Genomic DNA, 15,646 nt, shown 5'->3' on the forward strand with positions numbered 1-15,646 from the left:
CGTCACTACATGCAAATGAGCTGTGTCAGGCATGGACTTTTGATCAACATGCGCATGCTTGTACAACGAAAATCGGCATTTCTGAAAATTCAGAACATTTTTGTTCGGTTTGGTTTACGCAAATATTTACACACAATTTTACTAAAAGATTGATAAATGAGGCTCAATGTAAGTGACATATATGTTTCATTTATATTCAACACTTCATTTTTTACGGTGTGTGTTTGTGCGCCTCAGGAGATGATTAACACCTGTCCGTTAGACTCATCTGATCTTTGTGAAACCTCTCTCGTTTAGCGCGTGTATCTAAAAATGTTGGTGGTGAATTGTAAATTCTTCAATTATGAGACATCTCTACCAACAACTGTTGTTTATTTAATACAAAATTGAACTCAAGCATATTCATCAGGAATGCGCTACTTAACATCACCCAAAACGGTTTCAATTTTTTTTTTTTAATTGAATGATACATTTCTTGGCATAGCAATTCTTGTTAAACTCACTGAGAAGTCCAGATTTTCTATGAATATGTAAATTTGAAAGCATGCCCAACTCTACACATCCCACTTCCTCTTCCTGATAAACCGGTGTTAAATTGCCTTCATTTGCACATCAGAACATTACTGACTCTCATTTCTCCTATAACACATCAGCAAACACACAAGACTGGCTTATGTACTCGCCTATGAATGCTTCAAACAAAGCTCTCAGGATGCTGTGAACTTTTCAACAAGATTATTCCTTGTTGTCATGGTGTTAAAAATTTCAGCTCACAGAAGTGTGTATACATCAGTCATGTAAACCGAATATGAATACATTATTCACAATGAACAAATAATGTGTTTCTAATGAACACAAATACAGACACAAATAGATATGAAAACTATAAGTGTGCATCACGACTGGAAGCCGACGGGATGCAACAAAAAAGTTGCACAAACAGGTAGTTTTTACCTCCCTGCAGTAGGGAACAAGCGGACAAATATGCAGCTTACAGGACAAAGAAAGACGATGTTCATTAACATGAAGTTGCAGCGCAGTAGCTAAAAAAGGCTACTAGTTTGTATATATTTTGGGAAATAAATTTGTTAGAAAATACTGCGTGCAGGTACAAAAACACTTATGAACTGGAGTGATGTAGCTGAGGTTGAGGAACTGTCACAGCCAGAATTCACACAACATGCTCACACTTCTGACATTTGCAGATCTTTTTTTTTTTTTTGAATGTTTTCCAGTGATTCCAGGCAGGGTTCATAGCTAATTTATGTAGGCCACGCCCAAAAAAATCTGTTTTAAATCTGAATACATATACAGATATGAGTATTTGGAGCACTAAACAGATACCGATACAGAGTGTCATTGCTTTACGCATGAACACACCCAGTGCACATGAAACAGTAAAAAACATCTCTGATGTTTGTGGCCAGAAAAGTGTACAATATACACTATATGGCCAAAGGTTTGTGGACACCTGACCATATGTGATTCTTCCCCAAACTGTTGCAACATGGTGTGCCAAGGCTGAAGTTGGCACGGAGCCTTGAACACCCTTGGGATGAAATGGAACACCGACTGAACCCCAGACCTCCTTACGCAACATCAGTACCTGACCTCACTAATGCTCTTGTAGCTGAATGAACACAAATCCCCACAGCCACGCTCCAAAACCTAGTGGGAAGCCTTCTCAGAAGAGTGGAGCTTATTATAACAGCAAAGGGGGAATAAATCTGGAATGGAATGTTCAACAAGCACATATGGGTGTGATTGGTGTCTGTGATCATCGTCTCTCAAACCCTCTGTGAGCTGAGAATATGAAGCTAAGACAAAATCCTACCTGACTACATCATGGGAAAAGTTAAAGACATATAAAATGATGTTATACAGTTTTTGGATCAAGCCGATTTTACACCTGTGACTAAAGGCAAGCAGAGCCAAAAATATTTAAGGTTTACTGTTACTACACTTTAGTTTTTATATTTTCTAAATGATTTTTATAGAGAACAGTGCCTCTGGATAATGAGCTAATTAGTTCCACAAATAAGTCAGATAGGGAAACGAAAAACTTCCCTCAGTTGAAGCTGATATGACACCTATTCCAACTACATCTATGCTGACGTCTATCTAATGTAATATTTTTACTCATGTCACACTTACTCCATGTTATGACAGATTGGAGGACACTGACTACATCGCTCACAGGTTTATAAATCTGTGACAAAGTACTGAGCACTGGCATTGAGCTAAAATAGCCGATACCAAATTAGGTACCCTAACGTTATAGGGGCAGATTTTGGGTTTGACCCCTCCTGAAATTTGATGGCATTTCCACATGGGTGGTTAATATAACACACATACAGCGCAGCTGATTATATAAGTTATTATATATAAGGAACAGAATTAACCAATCCACATTACGCATTTTTCCCATTTCTGTTCGAAAGCTGCTAGCCAGCCGAGCGCACAGACATCGAGGTGACATCCGAGGTTTGCTGCAGGAGAAAAAGAGATAGATCTGTTTTTATAAGATTAAACGTCGTGTTAATTTATTTTTTTCAGTGAAACTGTATAAAGATATTTAATGGCAATGTTATTAATATGGCGAGATTGGTTGGAGGTAGATTATGCTTTAAATGACTAAAGAACAAATTTGTGCCATCGCTGCTCCTACTACTGTCTGGCTTCGCCCCAAAATCCATGAGTGTGTCGCACTCCCCAAAATTAACTCCTGGCTACGTCTCTGCCTCAAAGCTTCAAGGTGGTTTGGAGGCCAGGAGAACTTTTCAGGCTAATACGATAACATGAACACACCAGAGATCCAGCTAATCTATCTGTAATAGGAAAAAAAAAAAAAACAGAAAATGACCACACATCTTAAGGAAGTTGGCACACCATGCCAAGGAGCACAAGATGTGTCCAGATGGTTCAGCTACAGGTAGACATGTTTCAGCATTGTGGATAAATAAAGCCAAGCCTGAAAGCAGGTGCCAGTGGTGAGTTCCAGCAAGGTTCTTCAAGCAATCACACGCCAGCTGTTACCAAACAAGTGTGACAGACAAGAGCCAGGAAGTCTGCCAGAAGGAGGGAAGGAAGTACAGAACACTTGATGCACAAGCTGGCATTAAAGTCTCTGCCAAATGGATTTTTTGCTACTTGGCTAAACGTGAACGTTTCTCAGCAGGTGGCGTTTAAACACACAATAGACAGTTATTGAACACACTGTTATAAAACAGTATTGTGGAAAATGAGGTAGGTACTTTAGCTGGGTCCCAAATGCTAGAAAAAAAAAAGTCTAGGTAGCACTCTTGCTTAAAAAACATAAACTTGTTTTTGCTAGTGGCCTTAACAGCACTGCAAGATCACAGTACATCCACTGTTAAAATGATAACGTTTTGTTCTCCCTCAGCTACATTATCTGCTACATTACCTGCAGCATATGGTCATACTGGGTTAGCATCCATGTGCCCTCCAAATGACTCCATTGATTCAAGTAGAGTGCTTTTTGCTAGCTTCTGAATAGCGTATTATTTCCAGCATGCCATTAGCAAGCTGCTAGTCTTGCTCTACTTACCTCTCATTATTGTTTTTGTTTGGTGTGACTTTGTAGTGTCAAAGGAATTGTTGTATCAACATTGTCAAAACTTTTTTTCTGCAATCCAGGGACTGTATTTTGTGCTGATTCAAATGTTTCTGTCGTGATTTTGAAAATAGAATCTAATGTTTTCAGATCATTTGCCTGATTAAGTGCAAATAAAATTTAATTCAGTGTTTAAAAGTTAATTCAGTTGTGTATATTGGTCAACTAACCAGCTGATAGATGAGGGGGTGATAAACTCATTTTAGGTAATGGGGCATATCACACATGAAGTGCGGGGGAATCAATATAGTTTGAAAAATTGTTGTTGTTTTTTTTTTTTAATGAAATACTTAAAAGTTGCATTGTTGGTCAAGAGATTATTGCTTTATTTTAGTGGAATATCAGAGACTTTTTTGAATCTTCCAATGCAATTGTGCTCCACAAGAAGATTTTAATTTAGAACGTAGATTCTCAATTAATTTGGTAGGCCAGATTAGAGTCTTTTAACTCGCTAAATGATAAAAACACAAAGATCCAGTCAGAAGAAATGAAAAGTTTAGGGGATTTAATAAACAAACAGTGGATAGGTATTAAATAAGATGTTACATAGTAGTTAAATGACAACATTGTTGCTAGGCAATCTGACAATATGGACAATGGGCATAAGCTAGCCAATAAATTAGGGTAGCAATTTAGCTAACTAGCACATAGCCATTAAATCCTTTATACAGACAATGTAAAGACAGTGTGAGTGTGGAAACAAGACAAAACTGTCAGGAAGGTCAACATTTCTCTCAGATGAGTTGGTAATTTACTAAGAGAGGACTCGTTATAACACAAATTATACTGTAATTACAGTTAGCATCGACTACTAATTAAAAGTCTGTGGTTTCCACCATTTTGAAAATCACGACTTGTAAAGCAGTCAGAAAATTTCGACTTCTGAAGTAGTGAATACCCAAAGAGTTGATTCATTGTGAGGAAATTTCTCATAAAACATATTCATATTCACATCTGCCCAGATTTGAGCGTAGTGATAGTATGAAAAGCACTGATTTTGAGATTTACATTCATTTTTGACTGTCTGACTGACTGAACCTCATCTGAGAAAATACTGCACATCTTCCAACCAATCAGAGATGAGTACTTTTGTCCAGGGCCAAGATATAATAGATTACATCAATCATAATGCTATAATACATTGATCAGTCAGTATAATGAATAGATCTGTGTGCAGTAGTACATATTCATTTTACATGAACGGCTGTGTGTGTGTGTTACACACTCACATTAATTAGGTTTGGCAGGCATTTTATCCACTTGGCATAAAGATAATATAGAAATGATTGCTTTTGTTTACTCTCTCACTCTCTCTCCCTCTTTCCCTCCCTTTCTACCCTTTTTTTAATGCTTTCTCCCTTAATCCACCTCTCTATAGATATATCTCCTCATCCTCTTTCTGACCTTCTCTCTCCCTTGGTCTCTGTCATGTTTTTACTTCCCTCATGTCTTTCCTAGCTCTTTCTGCATATCTCTATCCATCTTTCTTCATGTTTCTTCCCCAACCAAAATGTGTCCCATTGCTTTTTTCCTATAAACTCACACCTACAGAAAAACATATGGTATCACTAAAACTGAGAATTACTGCCTGTCAAACTGGCCGTACAACAGTGGTGTCACTGGTCAGAGTTTATAGTATATACTAATCTTAAAATCCTTGAGTGCCTGAAAACTGCAAAGGTGCATTAAGGTGCATTTTTCTGTCCTTGTTTTTATTTACTCCATTTCTTATCATCCAGGAACCAAGAATGTCAAAGCCAATGTCTGGTCCTAACCAGCCCCAAGACCTAATACAGCAACGCCGCACTGCCAGAATCATGTTCTGTGGCTGCCTTTAGTAGGGTAATATACAAAGAAATAACTGTTCAGATTCACAATGTTCCCTCTCAGTACCCACCCGAACAGACTTGTGCTCCCTCAATTCTTCATGATAACCTCATTACATGGGCTCACACATCTCTGGCCACGGGGCATCCGGGAGTTACACACACCTGCTCTCAATACGCACCGAGTCTCACAGAACAAACATTCGCATGTAATGTATCTACGGGACCTTCTATACGATGAATATCAACGTTCTGTCACAAACATACGTTGCATATCAACGTAGCAAACTTTGACTCGAATGATTTGTAGGTCACGTTGCACCAACACAATTTAACCAAGCCCGTCTCCACCACTATGCTATTTGTATATCTTAGTCGTGGCCTAAAGGTTAGAGTCTTGGACTTGTAACCCGAAGGTGAACCTGAAGGTCGTGGGTTCGAGTCTCAGGTCCGGCAGGGATTGTAGGTGGGGGGAGTGAATGACCAGCGCTCTCTCCCACCCTCAATACCACGACTGAGGTGAGACCATCAGGCACCGAACCCCCAACTGCTCCCCGGGCGCCGCAGCAAAAAAAGCTGCCCACTGCTCCGGGTGTGTGTTCACGGTGTGTGTGTGTGTGTGTTCACTACTGTGTGTGTGTGCACTTGGATGGGTTAAATGCAGAGCACAAATTCCTTCACTTCACTTGAATATGGCGCTGAGTTCTACTTGCTTTAATATCAAGTGTAGCCCACTTCGTCAGTAAAGTTTGTGCCTTTTGCAAGATATGATTAGACTAACCAGGCTCATATAATAAGCCTAATTAGCCTAAGTTCTCCTCATCTCTGCAGAAACACAATTTGAGTGTCACGTTGTAACACTGGATGATAATGCAGGTATTTTCAAAATGTCTAGACTCTGTAGTCTTCGTAGCCTAAAGAATTTACAGCAGAGACTTTCTGCGTATTAAAAAAAGGAAAATTATTTAATACATATCGATCTTAATCAAAGACTGAAGTGGTAGAAGTGGGTGTGGTTAAACTCCATTGGTGCAGGACGATATGGTGTATATGCGTGAATGTTAGATACGTTGATATGCATCATATGCTTGTGACAGAATGTTGATATTCATCATGTAGAAGGTGCAGATAAATGCATTTTTTGAAGTGGGACTGAGCTGCAATAGACATACACTTTTTAAAAAAATTGTTTGTACCTGTTTGCAGATCACCTGACTCCTCCTGGCCCTGTTGGTTTGTATGCAACGGAACTCTTTAATAAAACTCAATCCTGCATTACATCTCTCTGTCTTCAAGACATGACACTACTCCGCTATCCATCTCTATTTCTGTCCCTGTCTCCATCTCGTCCTCTTCATTTCTCTATCCATCTTTTGTCACTTGCTCCCTCCAGATATGATTCTCTTTACATATTTACTCCATTTATCCATCTCTGTCTCGATCTGTTTCATGTCTCCTGCTATTCTTCTCTGCCTCTCTCATTTTCTTCTCTTTCCCTCTATCCATCTCTCTCTGAAAGACGTCAGTTGGTTTTATTGAAATGCCACTTGTAAACACTCCATTTACTCTCTCTCAGAGTTCAAACGATGAAAAGACCCTCCAGCATCAGCCACATACACAATTTTAATCTATCAGCCTGTTAAAAAAAAAAAAACTTGAACATTTACAAAAGCTGGACGATTTTCCCTTTGTGCATATCCAGTCATTTATGTGAAGTGCAGTCATTATGCCACACTTATATAGACTCCTGATGTAATCTTTTACGCAAATATCAGGATTACAAAGCACACTGCCATGCCACTACGTCAGAAACCTCCATAATTCACAACACACTGCTATGCTTCTCAACACCTCCTCATCATCTTTAACCCACCATCAGCACCACCACCCACATGTCTAACTGCTCAGAACTTTCCTGAAAGAAGAGATAGTAGCCATTAGCAGACAGTTCTCCTTCCACATACACCTACACACAGCACAGCACTATCTTCAGTCTCCCATCTCACTAATATCAACATTTCTGTGCTCCTTCTCATCAACCCACTAGCGTTCTGTGCTTTTTCCCACCACATAATTTCATTTAAATTAGAGCATTAATGTGCATGTGCAAAATTTCTAAATGAACTCAGTCAAGCAGACAATGTGTGTGTATGTGTGTGTGTGTGAGAATGCATCAGGAAAAAAAGGCTGCCGCCTCCAAACTGACCGGCTGCCCACATGTGATCAAGAAAAGCCTTATGCCAAGTAAAGTAACCTGTAACTGCAACCTTGCTTTCAAATGAAATCACAAAAAAAGCACAAAGAATATAATGGAAATTGTATGACTCTCTGACTAGCTGACTCTCTGGACAGTATTTTAACTAGAAGGGAATCTTGGCAGGCGTCACATTCAGGACCTCATTACCACACTGCATGCCTGGCATTTCCTTCTTTACCATTGCTCAGAAATGTACCTCAGGATAGAGCCCAAACTGGGCACTGGTGTCTCAGCGGTTACACCTCTGATTGGAAGGTTGTGAGTTTGAATCCTGGTACTACCACGCTGCCACTGTTGGATCCTTGAGCAAGGTCATTAAACTTCCTCTAATCAGCTCAACTGTAACTTGCTTTGGATAAAAGCTTCTGCCAAATGAGTCAATATAATGGAAACTAGATGCATCTATTTCCCTGGCATTGACACACCTTTGATAATCGCGCGAAGGAGAATTTTTGTCTGGCTGCCTTCAAATCTGATCAAAATAAGGTGCTTTTATCAGGCTCTACCCTATGCTTTCTACCTAAGACCTAGGACACGCACTGTATGTGTGTGTGTGTGTGTGTGTGTGGCTGTATTGTTGTACCAGGCTTCATACATAGTAAAGCTAATTTCAGCATCTGTAAAGCTAGCAGTGATACTGTGCAGGCATGATGTCAGGAGGGAGGCATGTATAAGCTCAGCCCACCCCGAGAGGAACTATCCAATCATGTTTATTTACTACATTTTGTTCCCAATGGCAAGACTTTTTCTCTGGCCATGTTTGATTTCATCAATGAGGCTTAACAAGGAGTTTAATTACTTGTGAGCATCAAGTGCTAGAACATGTTATATCTATTTATTAGGTCAAAATAGAACAACAATGGACCCAGAATAGACCCTTGGTGGATACTACATGATAACATGTGACGTGGTGTCATTGGCATATTGAAAAAAAAAACATTATGTCTATTTATTAAGTCAGAAATAGAACAAGAGTGGACCCATAATTGAACCTTGGAGGGCACCAGATGATACAACGTGGTGTCATCAGCATATTGATAAAAGAACATTTATATATATATTTATTATGTCAAAAATAGTACAACAGTGGACCCATAAACGAACCTTGGGGGACACTACTTGATAACGTTTGATGTGATGTCATCGGCATATTTATAAAAGAACATGTTTTTTTCTATTTAATAGGTTCAGAATAGAACAACAATAGACCTAGAATCAAGCCTTGGGGGACACCACATGATAACGTTTGATGTGATGTCATCAGCATATGGATAAAAGAAGATGTCTATTTATTAGGTCAGAAATAATACAACAGTGGACTGAGAATCAAGTCTTGGGGGACACCACTTGATAACTTACGATGTGGACATTTTGATAATTACTGTTTCACTGTTATGATGAAATACTGAAATGGTTTTGCTAAGATACTCAGTCAACAGCATGGACACTACTGTCAAGATTGCTTTTCTTCAAACAAGGGCCTGATTATATCTGTTTCAACGTAACGGGTAAAATGCTCTGTGATATATAAGTTCATGAGACATGACATAGAGAACTTAAGACTTGCTTAAAAAATGAGTAACCAAAGGCTCCACAGTGTGTTGGGAGAAATTCAATAACAAAATAACTGGTAAACATTTCAAGAATAACTGTTGCAAAGTTATAACCCTCTTTGCATGAGGGATGTTGTAGGAGCCATACTTTTTGGATAAGGACTCTGAATGTTTACTCTTAGAGCAGCAGTTTCTTTCACTTAAGTATGCTGCAAGGTCTTTGCATTTATAAGCTGCTACAGGATGGTATTTAAAGTCCTACATGTGTGAGGGGAGATATATGTCAGGAGTGAACGTAAATGTAATATTCTTCGCTGTGACTGATTTCTGGCAAACAGACAAAAAAGACGATTGGGTTTTGGCCAAAATTGGGGTTTTCTGCCTATAGCATACTCTGACACCTCGACTTTAAGAAACCATACATATATTTCTCCATTTAAATTGCATTTATATTCTCTTGAGAGAAATGTGTTGTTGATCATTCAAATCATGACCTACAGTATGTTTGTGAAATGGAATAAAACTCAGTTTAGACATTAGCATACACGCTTTAATTCATAAGACTCAGACTTGCTAAAAATGAGCCTGCCTTGGTTTCCAAAAGCCCTCTTGGCAATTTTGACCTAGTATCAAAGTGTTTGTGTCTTTCAGTCTCTCCTCTTTTCTCTCTCTATCTCTCTTTTTGTAAATGACTCCTAGGAAAATAGTGCAAAGCTGCTAAGCGACTACAGTATGAGATAGAGAGTGTGTGCAAGAGAGAGAGAGAGAGAGAGAGAGAGAGAGAGAGAGAGAGAGAGAAGATGCTGAAATGAAAGTCCTAAAGCCATTTGAGAGAGTCCAAATAAATCAATACAAATCTGCTTCCCAGAATGCAAAGCAGGGTTATCTAAAAAAAAAAAAAGTTTCTGCTGAATACAATAAGCGCTAGCAACTTTGTCCTATATTCAGTGTGCTCTGTAAGTGAGATTCATTAAGAGAGACGAGAGGAACGGCAGTTTAATTTAGCCACTGTTCAACTGTGGAGTATTCTGCGAGCCGTCTACGTTATTGAGGGATCTCTTCCGTAATGCAAGCAGACAATGCTGAACATGCACACTCTATTCCCATGGAGCATTAATTTAACACAACACCTTGATATCAGCTAAAACTACACTCGTAGAGAAGTTGTGTATAGATAAAATCAAGATGGGATACAGTATGAAGAGTCCTGTGTGTGTATTTAATGCTAGTGTTTGATATAAAAGTTTCTATTTTCTATCAAATAGGTTATGTATGAGATTACACAATACTTGACAACAAGTCAAACCTAACCTTTTTCACAATTTAGGATAAATTGTGCATTTATCTAAATCAATCACTTAAACACTAAAATCTTTTCTTGTCAGTAATACTTGTGTTACAGCACTTATGTTAAAAAAATAGCCGATCACACGACGTCATGTTGCACCGTCCCTCCCCCCCACACCCAGCTATCATCAAATCCACTAACATGGGCATTAGTTCTATAATAACAACTTACACAGGGACTTGTACGCTTTACGCTCCACATAAATAGATCGACAATCACTGATATGGAGAAATTGTCTGTAAGGAAAAGTTTATTTAGCATTTATGGAAGGAGTCTCCAATGTCAGTGTTTTGTAACATGTGTAAGCCTTCAGGACAGAGTTGTTTACACTTTGCAATTTCTCTGTAACATGATAAGCTTTTGCTTATTAACAAAAAAAAAAAGAAAAAGTGAAAGAAAAACTTTAAGAACAAGTGAGTCTAGTGAGGGAATAACTGTTTACGTACAACTGCTATAGTGTAAGTGAGAACAGGAACTAACTTGTTTAATGGATGTTCTACAGCATTAAATGTGACTATAAATAGATATGGTTCTTTAATAAACAAAAAACTGTGATTGTTAGCAAACTGCTGTTGTATAAGAGGGTTAAAACACTTCAGGTGGTGCTGTTATAGGAAAACAATCAACTGGAGGGTGGTAACAGTAACTCCGCTTTATCACACCACGTCATCGTTGATATTTTTCCCACAACAGCACAGCACATAATGAAGTAGAAGATTCTACCGATTACTGCAGAAAGTAAAAGCGAACGGCGAGGAACCCAAATATGAATCATGGACACATAATGCTAAAATATTAACATGCTAATTAAATGGTTAAAAATAGAATCTCACACACAAATGCATGAGCATTTATCAGACAGAGTCAGACTGGTTTTTTGGGAGTCTAGCTCCACCACACAGAAACAGACTCATTTTCTGGGATACCTGCAGCTCTTCACACACACAACACCTATATTTACAGCATCATGACAGATTCGGTCTGTTTGAGATCATTTGTGTTACACACTTTGGTTATTTTTGCCGATTTGCTTGTCTTCATCTCAGCAGCTAAAGGCACTGGATTCTACTAGAATGGACACAAAACTGGTATTGTTGTGTAGTTAGGCCAGGGATACAAAAATAACTTTTACAACAGAACAGTTTACGTAAAGCAGGAGCGTTCTGATCATAAGTGGAACCGAATCCCAGCTGTATAATAAATCGTTTTGTCATACTAAACCAGACTGCTTCATTATGTTTAAAAACCATGAGATCTTGACAAGAATCCATGTAGTATTATATAACAGAGTGTTTGATATATTCTAATAGTACTATGTTGCTGGCAGATCAGCTGAAGACTGAAAACTAAACATCAGCGAGCCCAGTCGCAGGTTAACCCATCCCGACGTTTCCCGCATTGTCTCCATAGTAACAGAATGAAACCACGGTCAGTACTTCTCCTCTGATTTCCGAGCTCAGCGTGCAGAGAGAGCTCGCCAGTCTTTGCTATATCAGCCTTTTTTCATGGCGCGAATGGTTTTCAGCATAAAATCACACACTCCTAGGTGTAATTAAAGCTAATCTAAATTAGTGACAATTCAGCTATATGTCTGACAACACAGGATTTCGACGCCATGCAATCAAAAGCGTACTTTACTTCCAGATGAACGGAACTGTGTTTATGAAGTGACATGTGTTTTAGCAGCAGTACGCCATTGGAGTTTGCATTGCCAACTCCTTCTTTGCCAATTGTACCTCTCCACTGGTTGTAGTTCCATCCCACCATTGCATTAAAATCTCTGAGCAGGATTAGCTTGTCCTCCTTGGGTACTCTAGTTAGAACAGTGGCAGAGGATGACTGTTTTCACAACGGCACGGAGGGCGGATGAGGACTGCAACAGAGGGTGGTCCCCAATTGTCTTGATTATCATGCCACTGGACACTAAACCAGTGTTGCATTACTTGACTTACCAAGCCTTTGTTTATGTGTTCGCTACCTTGGTTTTTTGGTCTCGCTTTGCTACCTGGTTTTTGGAATTTGGATTTTGTCTCTGTATTGCTCTTTGCTGATCTCCTGGCTTTCTGCCTGCACCTGATAATGAGTTTGGCTCAATTTTTGGACTTGTTTGCCAGTTTTAATAAACTTTCTAATTGCAATTACATCCATCTCCAACTCCATTGCATGCCAACTTTTTTATTAATAATGAACAAATTAATTATTATATAATGCAATTTTTTCATGCAACACTACAGTTTTCCTGGCAGTTTGTGAGCAAACCTATATATCCTGATGCATATTGTGTATCATAGAAATGTCAGCAATTGTGATGTGATATTTTTGTCATATCACCCACCCATAACTACACAGAATACTAACTAAATGAATCTACACTGAAAGATTATGATTATATCTAGTAATATACTTAAGCTTACAACAGACTATACTTAAGCTTTTTCAAAACCATTTTCAAAAAGCTTGGGAAATTGGCTATTCGTTTATAAGATATTAATATACTGGGGTTCCAGCATCAGTGAAATATAAGCCTTAGTTCACAGCCACTTAATTTATTTAAATGATTATACACTTGTAAGTCTTCATCTGCCTCTTTCTCTACATCTCAGACTCATTCAGCAAATGCCAAGTGAGCCAACTCTCCTACATCCTCCACCAAGGGCAAGGCATCGCTCACTGGGCATAATGCATAACAATTACACATGCATATTTATAAAGCTGCGTTTGGAGAAATGCCCATACTGTCACAACAGCTCTCTGTGAACAAAGTACAGGAAGACAAGAGCCGAGCTGCAGGAACAAACGATCAAATGATCAGCACTGAGGAAAGGTCGAGACGGGTTATAGGTGGGAGTGGAATCGCTCAGTGCTGTTTCATGCCGGAAAAGGGATACAAATGGTGTAAACGAGCGTCAGGTGGGGAAAAATGTCTTAGTGTCTCCTATACGAAGGGGAGAGAGGGAAGTGTGTGCTGCCTGAGTGAACGAGTGTAAGTGAGAGTGGCCATGTAATAATAATAATAATAATAATAATAATAATGTATTAAATCATGCAGTTACAGGTCAAGTGCTTCAGTTAATGTTCACATCAAGCATCAGAATGGAGAACAACTCTCAGTCACCTCAGTGACTTTGACCGTAGCATGGATACTGGTGTCAGTTTGAGTATTTCCGAAACCTAATATCTCCTGGTATTTTCACGCACAACAGTCTCTAGAGTTTACAACAAAAATCATCCAGAGGTGGAAATGTTTGTTGATGAGAGAGGTCAGAGGAGAATGGCAAGACTGGTTCGAGCTGTCAAGAAGGCTATGGTAATTCAAATAGCCACTCTTTACAACCATGGTGAGCAGAAAAGCATCTCAGAACAGGGCTACAACAGCAGAAAACCAGAGAAATAGGTTCTCCTCTTGTCAGCCAACAACAAGAATACAGTGGGCACAGAGTCACAGATTAGAAAAAGACCAAGTGACAAATAATGTCATAAGAGATTACATGTAGAATGCTGACATTAGCAGAGGTCAGGTGACCTGTTGGGGGCGGAGACAGGAAGACATTCAGTGAGGTATACAGTTGCTATAAAACAAGCCTGGGTTTGAAAAAGACTTTATCCTACATTATGTGATCTTATGCAAATGCTGCCCTACATAATGCCAATCCATAGCTATAGTCTGTAGAGGCTTTAATGGCCTCTCTCACCAAACTTATATCTCTAGTACTACATACAACTTCTAAAACTTCAGCACCGTTTCACAATTTCCTCATTTCCACAGTCACATCTTGGAGGAATTCTTATTTGAGTTTCCTCTATGTTATGAGTTTCATAAGTGTTAGTGTTATGTGAGATTTATTGCCCCCGCTTCTGTCTTATTTGTTCAAGTTTCATTTATAGACATTATTTTCTTGTTGTAGCAAAATGCTCTGCTTTCACTCCAGACATTTTTATAGCTGATTTATTTGAGCTTTTTTTAATTATTTGCCTGCTTTACTGTTTTATCACCTTTTATTTGACCTAACCTCTGCTAATGTCAGCCTCGTTATTAATAATGTATCCTCTTGTCATTTTCTCAAATTATTGTGGTGTTTAATATGTCATTGAGAGAGCTGGCTTTGATTTATTGAGCTCCTCTCGTACATTTTAAATTGCAGCTCAGTGCTTTAGAGCGTGAAGTAAAAAACAGAAATAAAAGGTAACCAAACATTAGGCAATAAAAACAAAAGGTGATACAAAATAAGATACAAACACACCAATTAAAATAATATAAAAGTAATATAAAAGAAATACGCCAGTAGAAGTAGGCCAAATCTATTCTTTAACTCATTTTTTTAAGAAGAAACTTCTTATCTTTTTAGAAAACATCCCCAATAAATAAAAATCTCTTTAAAAGAAATGCCAGTACTTGTTTAGCAAGCATTTTAAAATCACACAGCAAAGACAGACTTGGTCACCTCTGATTTGTGAAAATTCTGTTCTTTTAGTCTGTAAGTATAAAATCATGCTTTTGTGAAATGACACTGCATTTTTGCTGTTACTAATAGCAGCAGCTTTCTAACAATATTATTATGTTTCCTGTTAGCGTTAAATAATGTTTTTTCATTGAATGTCTGCATTCAGAAAACCTAATTATTGCTATGTTCTCAGAATGTACTTTGAAGGTCCCAGGTGCAAGCTGTTCCCTGATTTCTGACTCCACTTCATAAACCAACCGTCCACTATGAAGTCAGACACAGTGCAAGATCACTGAATAGAGCCAAACTCTGATTGATTACACACACCAGACTGAAGGAAACAGTGAATGCAGCCTCTTCGTGATAAAGAAAATGGCTGCGATTCATTCATGATGTTCTTCTCTGCCTCAGAGAGGAAGGCTGATTTGATCGTGACTGTGACTCTTTTTCTTTTGGAGCTATGGTGATCTGGACATCACAGGCACATACATCATGACAGGACACTTAAAACAAGCTAGTGTCTTCTCACTCAAAGTGAAACCTGATGATATTGTATATGTAACACAGGGGAAATTATATGAATATT

The sequence above is a fragment of the Pangasianodon hypophthalmus genome, chromosome 10, assembly GCF_027358585.1.
Source record: "Pangasianodon hypophthalmus isolate fPanHyp1 chromosome 10, fPanHyp1.pri, whole genome shotgun sequence".
Classification (NCBI taxonomy): domain Eukaryota; kingdom Metazoa; phylum Chordata; class Actinopteri; order Siluriformes; family Pangasiidae; genus Pangasianodon; species Pangasianodon hypophthalmus.